Here is a 13,733-nt window from a genome sequence, read left to right as displayed (position 1 = left end):
TTCTACAATGTCTCATTCAGACTCAGGGACAAATTAAATAGGAATATTGGGTTAATTCCTCTGTGGATTCCAAACTTTTTAAGTTGTCATGAAGGATGTTGTGTCTTCATGGACCAAGTCATAACAAAATAATATTCAAGGCAACCATTACACCATTTGAGAGGATATGCTGTAAGTACAGGAGCTAATAAAACTAGTCATTTCCTGGTTATTTTTACTTAATATTAAATGACTGATGTCGGTTCATGTTGAAAACACAAACTGGAACTTACAGTCTGTGAGATGCAGGCAATTCTTTCCTTAAGAAACAGGTGCTTCCTTGCTCAGCCTGGCTCACTAAGTGTTTGAGCCAGAAGATCTAAAAATCATGTCTGTTTTCAACTCCATCATTAGTGTTACGTGTACCCTAATACAGATGCCACACTTAGAACTGTGACTAGCAACAGGTCAACATCAAGACGTGCAGCTTCACTTAGGAAGGACTGAAAGGCCTAATCTTAGACTCAGTTTTTTAAAAATTTTTTTACAATTGTTTATTTGCAACGCTAGCTTTTTACAAAGCGTCCTCCTATAGTCACTGACCAGCTGACATTGACAAACTTCACGTGGTCAGAAATTTACACTATTGTGCTACACGACTTTGAAAGAAGCACGTTAGAAATATAACAACTGTGATTTTCTTTGTATTATTATTATTACTCTTGTTCACAACATACGCAATAGCTAGAGAATACATGCATGCATACCCACTCTGGATGAGCAGAACACTGGAATCTAGAACCTATGTAATTATTAATCTGCCTCGAGGAATTAACAGTCAATGAATATGTTCTGTGTACCAAGCACTGACTGAACACCTTACACGTGTATTGTCAATATCCCCATGACAGCTACTGCGAAGTTACTATTCTCCCCACTTTAAAGAAGAGCAAACTGAGGCTAAGAACTATGCCACAGCCCTTACACTAGAAAATGCCATAGTCAATTCACTGCTTTCTTCACTATGCTTAGATTCCTCTTGTACTCGTGAAATTTTTGTTCTGGGAGCTAAATTCGATAGGCCCACAAATAGGTACTTGAACTCTGTAAACAGCTTGACTTCCTATTCAGTAATAGTAAATAATGACCAGCATATATGATCAAATATATATTATTTTAAATTGAATATCTGCTATCATTTTGTACTTTCCAAGGATGTGAAATTTTATTCTTTAGGAAACATGCAAAGGCAATAAATCTGGCTGCTTAGGTGGGGCACACTAGGTACATTCAAGCATCACCTCCACAAAGAAAACTAAGCTGTATGAAAAAGATGGTGTGATATGCATAATGGAGAATCCATTTGGGGGACCTTAGGGTGTGTCACCTGTGGTACAGTTCAACATTATAGACTGAGATCTGTATTAAAGAAACAAATTGCTATAACATCGCCAATGTCACTTCCTTATATGGCAGCTACTTAGAATAGACTAAACAGATTCTTCAAGAATTAATGTGCAGATGTTTACATAGATGTGAACAGAAGTGCTGTTACTGAATAGACAGTTTTCTCCAATTTGACAGCTAAAGAGCAAAGCCGACCAGATAAGTATTAATCTCGTTTCTGATGAAACAGTGGACACAGCAGACACTGACCCTGCCTTGCTGAGTGACTGCGCGAGTGCCAGAGAGAAACCACGGCTTCGAGTCACTGGGTCTCATTTTGTTGTTATGCCAGAAATCTTTGTCAAGAAGCTGCCTGGTTTAGGGGACTGCATGGTGGAGAGAGGATGCCTGCTCTGTTAGAGGGAGAAAAGGGCACCTTCGTTCTGTTCTGAACAGTCTCCTCAGTAAGCAAAGGAAGGAGGAGACTCTGCTGAACACAAAAGAAGACACGTGAGAGTAAGAGAACTCCAAGCACAGCTTCTGATTTTACCTCGTTAGGATCAAGTGCAAAGGAGTGAGTCTCTGCTTGCCGGCCCAGGAAAAAACAGAAAAGAAATTATCGAACGAATGATGAACCCACGAACACAGTGAGCTAAAGAGAAAAAGTCACTTGTGATACCTCGCTTTGCCCAAATAGTGACATCGTGACAGAGGAAAATGTATATACCCTTCCTCATCAGAAGTCCTAAACGTACAGTCTGCCATAAACCTAAGAAAATCTGAATGAATTAGTGTATAACACAGAATATTTTTTAGGTAGAGCTGTATCCTAAATGACGCCCTATTGTTAGAATTTAAGTTTTACGTGAAAGCATAAATAGCCACAGTTTTCCTTACATGTGACTTTTATTTTCTGGACATGTGAAGGTGTATTGCTCTATGTAGATATGGTAAGCTGCTTGCCCACATATAAAGTCTTTGTTCCCCAAGAATACAAGGCCATTACTTGCAGCGCAATCTGAACTACAGGCATGGTTCAGAGTCTTGCCTCAGTATCTCAGATGATAACGCAGCAACTCAGAACTGAAGGCCGACTCTGAGGTTCCTGTCTCCCTAAAGCGTTGCTTCACATGTGCCACTCATCTATCAACTTCAAAAAAAGTTTTATCATCTATTGTGAAACATTTCTAAAGTTTAAATCCTGTAAACTCTGTTTCAAAATTCTCCACCATTTATCAATATCTAAACTGCTTCTTCATCCTTCAATGATTTTTCATCCAATCAAATATTTCATGACTCTATTTTACAAACCTTTAAGAGAAACTGGGCTGTGTTTTGTACTCAAACACATCTTTTGTATGGTCACACCTCTGCTCCTGAGCCCTCTCACCTGGAATGAATATTAGCCACCTCCTCAGCCTCCTCAGTTACTCCTTCAACCACTTCGTTCAGTGATTTACTAAGGCTCAGTCATGCACAAGACTCTGAACCTGACAGAATATAAGATGGATAAAGAGCAGGTGTGATCACAGAAGGTTGACAACCTGTGGCTTCTCCCCTTTCAAATGCTAAGTTTCATTAGGACAGGTGCCAGCTTATGGTTCATACCTCTCTGCCTCTTCCAAAGCCTTGCCAAAGGTGATGCTCAAGCCTATGTTCGTTGGTGAGGAGGGTGTCAGTAAACAATTGACAGAGTGGGAGGATGTGCACCAGAAAGCAAAGTCCACAGGTGTGAGGTGGAGAAGGGAGTCCTATACTGGGGCACGGCTGGGCTGCCAGGTGAGGAGAGCTTCATTTTCCAGTTACTGTCAATTGTTGTATCACACTCCTGGTTGCAGAAATTCAAAACCTTATTGTTCTCGAATTCTGCAGATCCTCCCTACACACGGTCATTCACCATACATAATTTTTCTCTACTTCAGAGTGTCTCATCTCCAGCCTTTCTTTCTCATTTCCATGACCATGATCCTTATTCAGGTATTAATTTCCTCATATCTGAACAATGGCGGGACCTCCAAATAGCTCCCTCTGTGCCCTTCACTCCTTTAGGTGAGTCATTCTTATAGGTCAATCTAAGGAGTTTGGGCTTTAATCAGCCGGAATTTAAAATAAAAGAAAGGTACAATTAGATTTAAATTTCAGAAGGAACTGTAGCTGGTACTAACAGAAAGAAGAGACACTTATAGGGGCTATGGCCATAATCAGGCAAATAATGATAAGGGAATGACTTTACCTGGGTGAGCAAGTAAGACGGATTTGGAAGATGGACTCAAGAGCAGCATTCGTCGGACATTGAGACTGGCTAGATATGGGTGGGTCAGGAAGGGAAAGGCAAAGATGCTAGAGGACTCGAAAACTGGGCCAAAACAACAACACTTCTGAAACTGAGAACAAGGAGGAGAAATCAGTCTGTAGAGAGCACAGTGAATATAGTTTTAATAAGCCAAGTTGGAGTTCCCTGTGAGAGATCCAAATGGAGAGACGCTGTGGCCTTTGATAGATATGTGGAAGAGATGCATGCAAAAGCCCCAGCTGACTCAGCAGCTGGTTCCCAGAACTTGTAGCATCAGGGAAAGTAATTTTCCCAGGCAAGGGCATGGACAGCCTGGGAAGAGCTCCCTGGGTGACAGTGGCCACATGCTTTCCAGTTGTGTCAGCTTTCTGCCGCCCCTGCCTTCCCAGTCCTCACACGGGGACACCTCTACATCTCAAAGGTCAAGGTGACTACTTTGTTTGCCCTTTAACCAGCGTATTTTATAGATGGAAAGCAGAGATGTTTAGACTAAAGTGTAGAAGAACCACACTCCCTGTTTTAGGCACAATGTCCAGGTTGTGGCATGTGTGTGTGTACAAGAGAGTGAAAATTGAAAGCGGCAAGTTTATCTAATTAAGAAATTGCCATTTTTGCCTTCCAAGAAACATTTAAAAAAGCTCTTTAGAGAGAAGTAAAATAATGCAAGCCGTAAATACATACATACATACATACATACATACATATGTAAACAAAAACAACAAAATAACAATGCAAGTCAGAAACTTGGGTCTACCTAAAGAAAGAAATAAATGAAGGTAAAACAAAAACTTTTTTTTCTTATTCTTCATTGATATAACAAACAATGCTTTGTTCAAAACAATAAAAGAGACAATGTCTTTGGGGGAAAAACCCCAAGAAATTGTCATTTTATTTGCTCTTCTGTAGACTAATCTGCTAAAAATGAAAGGTCCCCAGTCTCTTCCCAAGAGAGATATAAAGGCTTTTAGTTTTTGAGGCCGAAGCTTTTCTATGCCCCAGGGGAGAATGAACAGATTTTGTTTTCAAAATGATAGACTTAGAAGAGATTTATTTGGCTAGGATAAGAAGATATGGGTTGGAGACTTTGTACTTTCAGGGAAAAGGGGTGGAAGAGGAAGGCCAGAATCAGTTAAAAAGATAATTTATTTCAAATCTGGGAAGATGAAAGGCTATTGCACTAGCAGGATCTGTGTCCTGCTCATGTGCTGCACTCTGGAGATGGAAGGACTTGAGAGTGGAAACATGGTGTGCCTGCTTTTAGAGGACAAATACTACGTGACCTGGAGCCAAGATACTGAGAAGGCTCAATGGCAGGGCCATTAAAAGAGGCAACGTCTTGGCAACTTGTCGGAACTATGCCTAAGAGAGAGCAGAGAACCTGGCGAGGCAGCGGCACCAGACAGCAGAAGATGCGCTGGGAAGGCCAACCATAAAGGATGGAAGGTCACGGCCAATGCCATGGAGCACAGAGAGAGAGAATCTGCCCCTGCCCTTTCTCCTCTGCCCATGCTCTAGTGAGTGGCATTCCACTTTTCATAATTTTCAATTAAAAGTGATGGGATTTAGGAAAATAAAACTTGGATGTAACTTTTCTTGTATTTGTTACGGATACACATACACGGACTACCTATAAGCACACTCGTTACTGTAGTTCTTCATCAATATTTAATTCTGCAAGTACCAGGGATTATACTATTATGACCAAAATCCCAGAAGTGACTTTTGCAGCTTGTGGGGGCAAAATACCAGGAACCTACAACTCTGTCTAACGTATGATGAAATGTTCCAAGATTTCACTAGCCTGTTGGTTGGCTCTGAAACTAATTTTTTTCTGAAGTGAGACAACCTGAATGATAACAGATTGCTAAGAAAATTAAAATATATGCACTGTATGACTCTGCACTTAAAGAGAGGTGGCACAGAACAGGAACACACTCCTAAGGGGGCATTTTAATGCTTGATATTCATCACATAGATGGCAGGGGTGTCTTCATGTTAAACACAAATATAATTAAGACAATAGTAATTACTCTTCACACTTCTTGGTGGATTGGTTACAGAAACAATACAGTAAAGTAGAAAAAAAAAGGAATTAACTAGGAGAACAGGAAGAAACCTGCATTCTAAACCAGTATATTTTATAATTTTAAGGACTACAGTCACAGTGTTTTCTCTACAGGATAACCAAACTCAGCTTTCCCTTTTTTTATTCCATTGGTTAGAAAGAAGCTTGTCTCATGTGTTTCTATAGACACATCTCAAAGGAGAGATGGATAAGCCTGAATGAGCACTGTAACCACCGTGGAAAAGTCTTACAAATGTGTACCACTTGTCCTCTTGCTCTCATTTTCAGTCAGACCTTGACAACCACCTGTTAACTCTATGACCTTCCTAGCCTGATATGCTGCAGCTTTAAGTCTCCCTTGTTAAAGGACAGATTTGTTTCAATATCACATTTGATGCAGAAAAAATATATAACTATCTTATTACTTTCTATATAAAATATATTGCTTTCCTAAAAACATCCCAAAGAAATTTTTTTTATAATGGTAATTACCACTTTTTTCTACTTCTCCATTCTCACATACTTCTTGGATTTCAAGGCCCCCCTTCCTTGTGTTTTATTTCACAAAATTCCCTGAAGTCTTCAGGTACAATTGATACCACCTTCCTCAGAAGTTCCAATGCATTCAATTTATTTATCCAAGAATCTACTTATTTTTTGAAGAAATCTGTCACATGACTTATGTGAGTTTATGTGTATGTGTCTTACATATAAAATACAGGTAAGAAATACTTATTAATTATAATTACTTATTTTTGTAAATAATTAAAATTTGCACAGCTGATGAAAACCTAGGTTCATTTAAACTAACTCTTAAAGGAGGATCATAAAAGAGCAGAGTTTATTCTCTTGAAATTTCAAATTTGATGATAAAAATTAAAATTTCAGATACATAAAAATTCACACTGATTTGACCTCAGGTAAAAACAGCAGTTTTGTTGTTTTTTTTTAATTTAATTTTTCAACTGAAGTATAGTCAGTTTCCAATGTTGTGTCAAATTCTGGTGTACAGCATAATGTTTCAGTCATACATATACATATGTTTATTCGTTTTCATATTCTTTTTCATTATAGGTTACTGTTTTGGCTTTCCCCAAATATATTCCTTAAGAGTTGGACTAGGGATGTAATCATTTTTAAAATACCACCAAATAACTGTGATTCATTGTGCCACTGTCCTTTCCTACTGGTATTTCTACTTTGTCACAAGACTAACATATATATTTTATAAGAATGTAACATCAAGCATTGTGCATTAATTTATATTATAAACATCAATTATAGACCTGTAAGTAGACTAAGGAAAGTAGCTTATTTTTCTCTCTCACCCTCTCAATTATATAAGATAAGGATCTTAAACAAAACTCAACATATATATTGGATTCACACTTCAACAAAGATTCCTGTGTCTAGTTCCTCTCACATCTAGTCTCCTGGCAAGTGGGGGCTTGGGAGCAAGGGCTGACGGAAGCAGGGAGTGGTCCTGCGCCACAGAGCACAAATCCACGGGAAGACAGAGGCCGACTTGGAGATGAGAAGCGAGGGCCCATCAGCGACCGCTGCTCTCCATGAGTGGAATCAAGGATAAGAGAAGCGAGGCAGGCTCTGCCACGCTCACCTTAGCAAGCTGTCAAAGAGCAAAGCCAGGATCCTCCCCAAAGTGTGGACAATGAAATAGGGTCAGTTAAAACTTTTAAACGGTTTGTTTTCCACCTAATTTGGTAGGGCCGATTTGTTCTCTACGAAGGATCAGATACAGTGAGAGTGATCATGAGACGTTTTCTCTTCAGTCACTATTTGGCTTTAGAATAATGTGACTCACTTTCTTTTCTAGCTGTGTGTACTGAGATCCAATAGCAAGGAAAATCATGGTATTTGTCCAAAGGAATGAAATAATTCCTCTCCGAGAGTCTTCTAAGATGCATATATTGATATATATTCTCCATCTCCTACTTGCGGGCAAACAGAGATGTTCCAGACACTTTTTGATTTAGTGCTGGCATAGGCTTGGCTCAGGAGACCCTGTCTGTGGACATACCACTGCTCTCAAACCTTTGTGAGCTCCTAAGTACCTCCTTTCCTAGTGTCTCGCACTGCGTTTACTCTCCCTGCCACATTATAGCGCACGGTTCACTTTTAACGAATTGATTGACTAGACATTTGCACCATTTTTGCATTTAAAAGACAAGGTGCATCAATTTAAACCCAAGTTCATTCAACAAGTGACTGTGCTAGCCTTTGAGAGAGTAATGACAAAAAATAATACAAATTTGGCCTTGAGAACCTCACAATGTGGCACCACGAAGATGATCCACATAAGGAGTTTTCCAGACTAAAGGCATCTTTGACATGCTCAACGGAACTAAGCTTCCCTTAGTTTGCTGACGAAGGCTCAAGTGGGTGCTGTTATAGTTCATGTAAAGCCTTGTTTATGGCCGCAACAACAAATTCAGTTACCCTCAGGTTTGGCCAACACTGTTTCCCATGCGACATCTCTCCAAGCAAAGGAAACCTGGAAATGTAGGTTTAATGACTCATTCAGGAGATGACAAGACTCCCTAAATTTGTGGTCCCTTTATGTTTTACTCTAAGCTTGTAGAAAACACTGAGACCAATTCATTCTTCATATTTATCAACAGAATTTTATTTTTGCTTATCTTCATCCCCTAATTCAAGTATAAATTGTATATTCTCTCATCCAGGGTTTGACAGAGTCCAGCTTTGTTACTGTTTGGAAATAGTGTGCAAATTCCCTATTTATACTGATGTTTATGTCTTGGCAATAGAAGGAGATAGTAACTGGAGACATTTAGACTTATCTGTGTCAGATAGAATTTATTGAATCTTCGATATGTTTAATTATGATGACAATTTAAAACAACCTATAAACTGAAAGGAGTTGTTACTTTAAAAATATACCAATTGTAATTTTCTAAACATGATCTTATCTCCTAAAATAGCCACTCTCCAATTATAAATGATGGCAATAACGTGCCACAGGCAGCCTGCCTTATTCCTGCTAAGTACACTTTATCATTCATACGTACCTGTGAAACTGCCCTTCCATCTTTCTGTTTGGTACTACTGCTTCTCTCCTGATTTTGTTTTACATTTTACAGATCACTTACACATGTAAAGTCTTCTTTAAGTTAAAGTACATTTATTTATTTTTTGGTTGCAAGAGTTTACTTTTTGAGGGTCAAAATGCATCAATAGATGTATGCAAAGAGCACATCAAACTCTTTAGCAAATTTGATTTTAATTAATGCTTCTGTTTTGTGCATGTTACGTCTCCTGACTCTTATGCCAGTTTTTCCAAGCTTGGCCTTCACATGTTACTCTGTGTGTGTTTATCCTAGCAGCCTGCCCATTTCCAAGCTAATGAAAGAGCTGTCACAAATTGCTAGTGCCACCTATTAGTGGAAGCATAGAACTGCAAATCACGGTAATTCCTTTAAACAGTACCTTAGCAGTCATGAGGGGTAAAATCCAGCCCAAGACTCACACTGGTTCTAATTTGTGTTTACAGCTGCTGGTCTTTTTAAAACAAGCTTTCACTACATGAACTAAACTTAGTGTCATGAGTTTTGGAGATTTTACTTACAGCTTTGCGTTAATGGATCATTTTATCACCGGATTCTTTTCACGCAGGTTTGATAAGTGCAGTGTCTTCATCAATTCATATGTAACTCTCTATGACATAATATCATGACTTTGTAAATGAATGTTGTTAGATAATGATCAATTAAAAATCTATTTAAATACTGGAAAAATTTTAAAACTCATGTATAAATTCTATTTAAAATTGTCCTGACTTTAGATTTTACAATTCTCTAAAAGATGTAAAGGTGTGTGTGATATATTGGTCTTGGGAACTGTGATAGGTAGCTATGCCCCTGGAATTTAAATGAGAAAATCAGGGTAAGAAGTTAAACCACACAACTTCTGACAGCTAACTTTCTTACGGTCTTGATAACTTTAGAAGTTTTAACTAAAGTTACACTTTATCTAAGTGTAAATAGATTATGTTCTGCAACCAACAGCTTAAATTTTATTTTGTTACCAGAAACATATGCAATCATATTAATCAAGTCTAATTAAATTCATTCTTAAATGATTCTTCAATTTCATTAATTCTTAAATATATAATTTAAATATAATTGAAAATCAGAACATGTATTTAAATTACATTGATCGATGTGTGATAACTAAAAATAAGAAAACAAAGAAAAATTAGCTATCTTAGGTCTACACCTCTATTAAGTTGCCTGAATATTCAGATTATTTCATATCACTGACAATACTGGACTCTTAGAAGAATTTTATACAAAGAGAAATAACAGCATTAAAAAGTTAGAATTGGAAAATTTTTCTTCTCAGTAATCAGGTTTCCTTAAGCTATTAAAGACTGACTATCATTATCAAAAGTTGGTGGGTTAGAAGTGTCCATGGGATGGTTTTGTGGTCTCAGTCATTTTCCTACTTGCTAAAGCCTACACTGATAAGTTGTTATTTCAAAAGCCAATCTGGCAGCTTCAAACAGAGAAGCCACAAACTGGAGACTTTCACTAGTTCTCATTTGATCTGACCAGCATTGAATAAGAAGATGTGAGACTGAGCATTTTGTTTTATTTCTTATGATTTTGCCTGGATATACTTGATGAGTAGATAAATAAAAAGTTCTAAATTTCAGTGTGCTTAAATTGAAGACTACAGAATCAAAACATGATTTTTAAAGTTAACAGAATTTGGAAGGAAAAGGCCATGCTAAGTAAGGATCAGCAAGTAGGAGACAGAAGCCAAATAAGCAGTGACTACTGGAGAAAAGGTATTGCAAAGAATTTATAACATCTTTGCCCTGTGAAAATATATATGTATTCCTCCTAACTTTCCTAGACACATTCCATTTTAGCTATGAGGAGATTTTCAGTGTAAGACAAATTCCATCTGATCCTATTATGTGAATACTTTAAATACTCATGAAAACTCTTCATGAGGCTCAAACTCTCATGCCCACTATAATACATATGTAATTTAAAATGACTGTCTTTTAAACGAATAGCAATATTACTTGTAAAGCATTCTATTGCAATTCACAATCTGTAGACTGCCAAAATTGTTTTCTCAATTATAAAATATTGAGATAAATTTTGTCCTTCACATATATTCATCTATTCACATACACACACACACACACACACACACACATACATCTATGTATGAATATGTGAATATGTGCTTGTGCTTTGGAGGAACTAATGAAAATCTCCAAAAAGTCAAGAAGTTTAATTCATAAATAATTCTTCATACTAATTAAATTTTGAAGTCATCATAATGTATTGGGTAATGGCAAGTGAAAAAGCTTTTACAAACTTTACTTCATAATTTGTAATTAAATATTATCTTCTAGTATCAGAAAGATATGTTTGAGAATTTTGATTTAACTGATAATGTTATTCTTAAAATAATTAAACAACTTGATTCTGGGAAACAAAGCTTTACAAAATATGAAAAGAAAGCCTCTAAAATGTCTACCATTTATTTAAATGCTATTTACTAAGTCTTCCTGTGAATGTCAAGTTGAGGGCACTGATTTAATCTTTGGAGTCACATGATCACCATCGCATTCAGACTTGCATGTGTCTTTGATTCCTACCAAAACTGAAGCACAGAGTGTCCTGGAAAAGCTCATTACATTGAGTGATGGAACATTTGTCATTTGTTTAAAACCCCAAACCTAATTTATTTCCTTGTGATCTCCATAGGTTTTCCTGAAGTCTTCAATGTACCACACATTCCAAAGGAAGATTATATGATTATCTGGTACATCATGAGAAAAGTGAAATTTGACTAGTTTTGTAGGAGAAATAAACAGTTATGCACCAATTTTAAAAAGCAGCATTATAACATTTAGCGATGTTGCATGTATTTAAGGAAGGGGAAAGTATCTCTGAGTGACTGTTTCTTGAGGATAATTTGCATGTGACTGCTGAGATTTACAGAGTTCTCACATTTGCTTCCCCCACAAGGATTCTAAATCAGATTGGTTCAGAGAAAAGCCAGCATACCCCCATTTTTCTAATATTATCACTTATCCAGATGGTCCTGAAAAACAATTCCCTTTTCCTAGAAAGTAAAGAGTCACCTTGTTAGATATGTATGTACATCCTCTACAAAGGCTGCCTTCTTGTTCTTCCTTCTTTTCTTTCTCATTTAACGTATCAAATCTCCTTTATCTCCCACCAGGCAAGATGACAAGTAGAAAGTAAGCACAGTGATTGACTGAAACTTTGTCTTGGCAACCTGAGCAATGAGAGAGTTAATGGTGGATCTTTGAAAACAAGTGACCATGGGAAATTAGGGTTGGCAGGGATTTAACTCTTCATGAATCATGCTAGAATATTTTTAAGGGCAAAGCAGTGGATGTTTTAACCGTGTTTGACATCTAATTAAGGAGGGAAAAGAAGTAGCTAAAAAAAAACTCTATTATAGTTTAGAAGCAAAGTTCTGACAATTTGCTACCAGGCGTTTGCTTTGGCAAAACAAGTTTCTGTGTTGAGACAAAAAGGTAATGACAGACCAATAAAACGACAGAAGAAAAACTGCTTGGGCCATCCCTTTTACTCTTTCTGCTGTTATTCATTTCACAGTTTGTTTCACCAACTTGCCAAGCTCTAGGTGTATCAATAGAATTGTTATGTAGCTGTAGGGCAGTTTGTGATTTAAAGGGAAGCAGACTAATTCTAATGGATGCCATTGCTAAAAAGAGCTTATAAAGAAACAGTGTCAAATATATACATCTTGTCAATATACATAGCTTACTCCATTACGCAAGTTTAAAGCATGTGTATATAACAAAGGGCTATTCTAATTAAATGCTATCTTTTAATATAGAGAAAGCACTGGTGACTCTTCTATTAATGGAGAGCAATCCATTACCATGAAAATAAAATTTTAGCAAAATAAAGAAGCACAATTCTGGATTCCTACTGATTTTACAATGTATTAGCACTTAGACATGTGTACCAAAATATAGTAGATTTTTTAAATCTTCTTCATGTTTCAAACTTTTTCTAAAATTATAGCACATAGCTGTTCACATCTTCAGGAATTATACTTGTATATAAAACTTACTCATAAGGGACATAAACTTGTAGAAAGTGGACCATCAACCTAAGAATTATTGGCTAAAATATTCTCAAAGAGTAAAAAAATAGAAAGCCAGCACTGATGAAAACACAGATACCATAACGTTATATACCATGAAAATAATTTAAAGATAGTTACTATATAAAGGAATAATTAGGATTTAATGAAATATTTAGTGGATGCTATATGATTATTTTTTAAAAAATCTTGCATGAGTACAATTGCAGTTCTCTTTGCTAATATTTAAAATTCATTCCTATTTCAGGAACCAAAAAATTATACCAAAAATAAATACATTTCCAATTCAATGTATTTTATCTAAGTATTAAATCCAAATAAACACATTTAGTAGGTGTTCAGTTTTCTAATTCAAACTGTGAAAATTACATCTGTCTTTCCTATTTGTGGTCCTCATTCACACTAGAGTATTCAGGAAGAGGTGTTTCCCATCATGTGAAAATTAAATACGTTTTCTGGCATAAGAGCACTGTACAGTAGACAGACATCTCTACTACAGACAGATTCAATAATTTTCTCTTACATTATAAGCTAAGAACAGAATATAACTGAAGCTCTCACTGCCCCACCCCCAATTCTAGAAATTTGAGAACCATAAGCAAGCAACACCTTAGGGAGTAAGACAACTTGAGTTAAAAACAATTTAATCTTCAACTCCATTTTCATAATACCTCATTTATATAAATACTCTTCCATTAAAAGTTGTATCTGTCATGTTAGAATCTACATTAGCATTATTTTATCCATCTATCTATAAAATCTATCTAAACAAATACGTATAGAACAAACATTTTCTTTAAAATCCTCATGAAAAAAACAAGCATACACATTAAACTGTAACCA

The 13,733-nt window shown here is 36.6% G+C and overlaps 1 protein-coding gene across 1 annotated transcript in view; it reads right to left on the bottom strand.

Moving 5' to 3' along the window:
- Positions 1–13,733, bottom strand: part of SEMA3A (semaphorin 3A) — a 237,511-nt gene that overhangs the window by 184,320 nt on the left and 39,458 nt on the right. The window lies entirely within an intron of this gene.

Source organism: Camelus dromedarius, chromosome 7, assembly GCF_036321535.1.
Source record: "Camelus dromedarius isolate mCamDro1 chromosome 7, mCamDro1.pat, whole genome shotgun sequence".
Classification (NCBI taxonomy): domain Eukaryota; kingdom Metazoa; phylum Chordata; class Mammalia; order Artiodactyla; family Camelidae; genus Camelus; species Camelus dromedarius.
This window is presented reverse-complemented; position numbering and strand designations above follow the sequence as displayed.